Source organism: Poecilia reticulata, linkage group LG17 (genome assembly GCF_000633615.1).
Source record: "Poecilia reticulata strain Guanapo linkage group LG17, Guppy_female_1.0+MT, whole genome shotgun sequence".
Classification (NCBI taxonomy): domain Eukaryota; kingdom Metazoa; phylum Chordata; class Actinopteri; order Cyprinodontiformes; family Poeciliidae; genus Poecilia; species Poecilia reticulata.
The window spans coordinates 2,262,304-2,266,318 of NC_024347.1; positions in this window are offsets into that span (position 1 = coordinate 2,262,304).

Here is a 4,015-nt window from a genome sequence, read left to right on the forward strand (position 1 = left end):
GCTTCCTTTGTTAAAACACACACTGACAGAAAATACTGTACATGATAGAGAACTGAATGACAGCTGGATGGAAAGGTAAGGAGGAATAACACAGTGTTATGACAGAAGGCAAACTGCTGATGTCCATCAGCGGTGTGCTGATACTAAAATATTCAGGAAGTTAAAGGTGAGATTTAAAGCATTTTTTCTTTCAGTAGATGTTAAAATCTAATAAAACAACAACTATCATCTGTTAAAGAAGAAATTCAAAAGAAACTTAAAAAAAAAGCTGGCTTGAAATCCTTTTTTTGCAGTGAATACATTGAGAGCGAGATGAACTGAAATCCACTGAAATTATTGAACAACGCCTTAAAGAATATTGATATATWAAAAAAAAGTTAAAAYTATTGGCATAGTTGACCGTTGTTACAGTTTGACAAAGTGAGAACTAGAAAGCCTAAGAATAATATCTAAACTGAGAAATATGGGGATGACAGAATCAGGCTGTGTCAATCCAGTTCATTTATATAGCGCCAATTCGTAAGGTCATCCTGAGGCGATTTACGACAAAATKACATTTTAATTTAATCATATACATTCCAACTGATCATTGTTATCAAACGGCGCATTAAGTTCAGTTTGCTTTTTCAAGTTAGTTTAGAAAGTTTTCTAAGGAAAACCAGCAGATTGAATCATTTCAACTGTTTTACTTCAATAACCGTTTTTCCCTTTTTCAACAGCTGCTCTTTTGTTCGGACGCTTGTTSAATCAACAGCTTTAAAGATCAAATATCTCAACCTGGAGATGTTGAGAAGTATTTTGTGCCGCGACAAAGTCCAGGTGTCAGAAAGCAACATATATACTTTCACACAGTCCTACTCTTCACTGCTTCCTACACTGTGTTAGTCATGCCTCTGCAAGCGATTAAATTTCATTGTTGTTGTTTTTTTCTTTGTTTTTTTTTGAAGGAAAAATGAGATCACCTGTGACAGGTTCATCATCATGAAGGCCTTCTGGAGGCATTTTCTCTGACTAGCCAGCCTGACAGTCAGCGACTCTATTAGCCATGTGTTTTCATCCAAAACACAGAAACCCTGTCAGCCAGGTTTCGAAGCTCGCGCGCACACACACACACACACACACACAGGCTGGCAACTGCTGCTACCGAGGAGTGAAGATTACACCGAGAAAAGAAGTCAAGTGACAAATTCAAGTGGCCAGAAGAAATATCAATTCATTTAGGACCAGTGAGCAGCGAGCCGGCTGTCAGACGGGGAAGGAGAGAGAGATCAAAGGGGTTTTACCCCTGAAATGACAGATGCATTAGAGTTGAGAGCAAGACAGTTAATTTGGTGTGTGTGTGTGTGTGTGTGTGTGTGTGTGTCTGCGTGTGCATGTGTGTTTATTCATTCGGCAGCACACTCTACTGCGGCCATTAAAAAGTCAACGGCTCAATTGATTAGATGTGCACACTGTGTTTAGGTGTAAAATATAACATGTTGAATCACCTCTTAGACCATGTCGTTATGAAAAAAACAGAAAGAAATACAGAGATCTTTTTGTAATTGCTTAACAGAAGATTTTTACGTGCAAGTTGTTTTTAAAGGTTCCGCTGTGGCCTTTCTGACGGAGCATGTCATTCACCTTTTGCTTGTTAACAGCTACTATAGGCTCAAGCTGGGAGTGTGACCCTAAAGCAGAAAATAMGGACACGGGAAACACTTTTCTAAAAATCTTTTGGTTAATTTCMTGGTCCAAACAAGAAACATGTCAACTAAATTTCAAGTTTACCTTTGATAACCAAATGTATAAACAGAACCCAACAAACATGCCAGCACTATGTCCAATTAAGGATTACCGTTGGTAGTAAATGTGGCCCAGTAAATGTGCTTGTGGGGCCCACTGTGAGCCCCACAACTATCATAAATGTATGACATGTGGTGGCCGTAACATATGGGCACAAAGAGGAACCTGAATGGCTGACTTTGAGCTTTAGCCCTGTCAGGCCCAAGAATGGCCCGTTATTGTATTTTGAAACAGGCTCTCCCCCCACAAGTGCTGGAGTCCAAAAGTGCCCCTCRTTTGACACCAGTACCTGGTCCCACAGAAACAGGCGGACCACAAAGATCCATATGATTTGAGGTCCGAACACGCCCCACCTTTCACACCGAACCTGAAAAACAGAAACCCGTTCGTGGGCCTCCTTTGACCCGATCTGTGCCTTTTGCATCGGGACCTCGGCCCGCAGAAACCGAAAAGGCCACCGTGGCCCTAAACGGTCCTTATGCTACGGAGGTGACACATGCCTTTAATTCATGCTGGTTCACAAAAAAATAAAAAGAAGAAAAAAAAGAAACGGGAAGCCCACAAAACATACTTGGGCCATAAACGTGGGGCCTATACATCCCCTTGCATTTCATGATGATCTCTCTGCTTGCAGATGTGGCCTTGCCACCTTGACGCCCCGCTTGAGCCTCGAGCGCTCATAGCCTACGTTTCACCTTGGTATCTAGGACCAGAGAATGAGCAACCCGCCATCATCCTGCTTTTTTGGTGGACTCCCTGTTTGTCATGATCTTCGTGCTGATACTTTGATCTGAAAGCTCATCCCGTCTTGCCTCAAGCCCCCAGTTTCACAAAGTAACTTTTCAACATTATAGTGCGTTCTCTCTTCTGTGAAAAACATCGACTCTAATTGACAGTAGTGCTTTAATAATTGCTCTCCAGTCGGAAACTGTGCTGTTAAATTAGCTAATGCCAACAGAAGGCTTCACAAAAAGGTGATTTGTTTAATTTCCTTCTGCAAATAACATCTGATATTTAACATTATCATTAAAACAAAGTGCCTGTTAAGCACAAGAATGAAAGTCTTTCCATTCGAAAGTGTTAAAGAGAGGCMCTCAAGTTGTGAGTAGGGATGTAAACAAATACGACTTCTGATGAGTTGAGTAATGGTTTATCATTTAACAAGTAGCATCTGCTTAGCAACCTCAGTGGCAACAATAACTTAACAACCACAACCACCCGTTTAGAGGGACAATGTAACAAGAAGGTAMCTGAGTTAGAAGCATGACTAAGGGAACCGGAAGTGATGTCACTTCCTCTCCATTCATTTCCTAATGAACTTGTGTGATGAAGCATCAATCGCTTGCCCTCCTAAAGCCGATGGACCTGCAGCATACACACAGATGTACACACGCTTGTGACACGACACAAGAAAGTTGAAAAATGTTCAACTTTTGTCAGTGATACGGAGTCTACGTGCTTCAATATTTGGCGTCTTGCGTAAAGATTTTATTTTCCATGCCTCAAGTAGGCCTGTCACCATAAATTTTGCTGGACGATTAATTGTCAAAAATATTATTGGGATAAACGATAATATTGTTTCAAGTGTTATTATGTCATTTCCATTAATTCAGTGTTTTTGACACTGATTTAATGGAAATTACATAATAATGCATGCTATTTCCTGCCATAGATAGATACACTTTATTTTCAAAAGAACACTGGAACTGATAAACTAAATAAACCAAACAGCCAAAAACAAAAATAAATTAGATTCTCAGTCTCCATTAACAAAAAACGTACTTGAATAAAAACTAAACAACATAAAGCCAAAGTAGAAATAGATACAGCATTCAACCAAAAGAGTGCAGATTATGAAGTCTGTATACTATATTGCCCTTCAGTAATCACTCGATTTAAATAGTGAAGATGGGCACATCCGACTACCTAATAAAATAGTTTATACTACACGATTTTTTTGCCCCTATTTTCCCCTTGTGACAATCTTAGATCGTTAGCCGTTCTAAGATTGTCGCTGGTGATTTTTTAACCGATCATCCTGTAGTGTGTGGTGGGTTACCGTAGATCTTCGTGGCCGCTCCGATCTAAATCAGGGGTTTTCCCGGACTGGGATCGTTAACGTTGAATGTAACAGGTAGCCAATCAGAAAGCGCGGATTCTCCTCCGTGCTTTCTGAGGTTAGCTGTTTGGCAAATCCCAAACAGCTGACACGGCGCAACCCGAAGTCCAA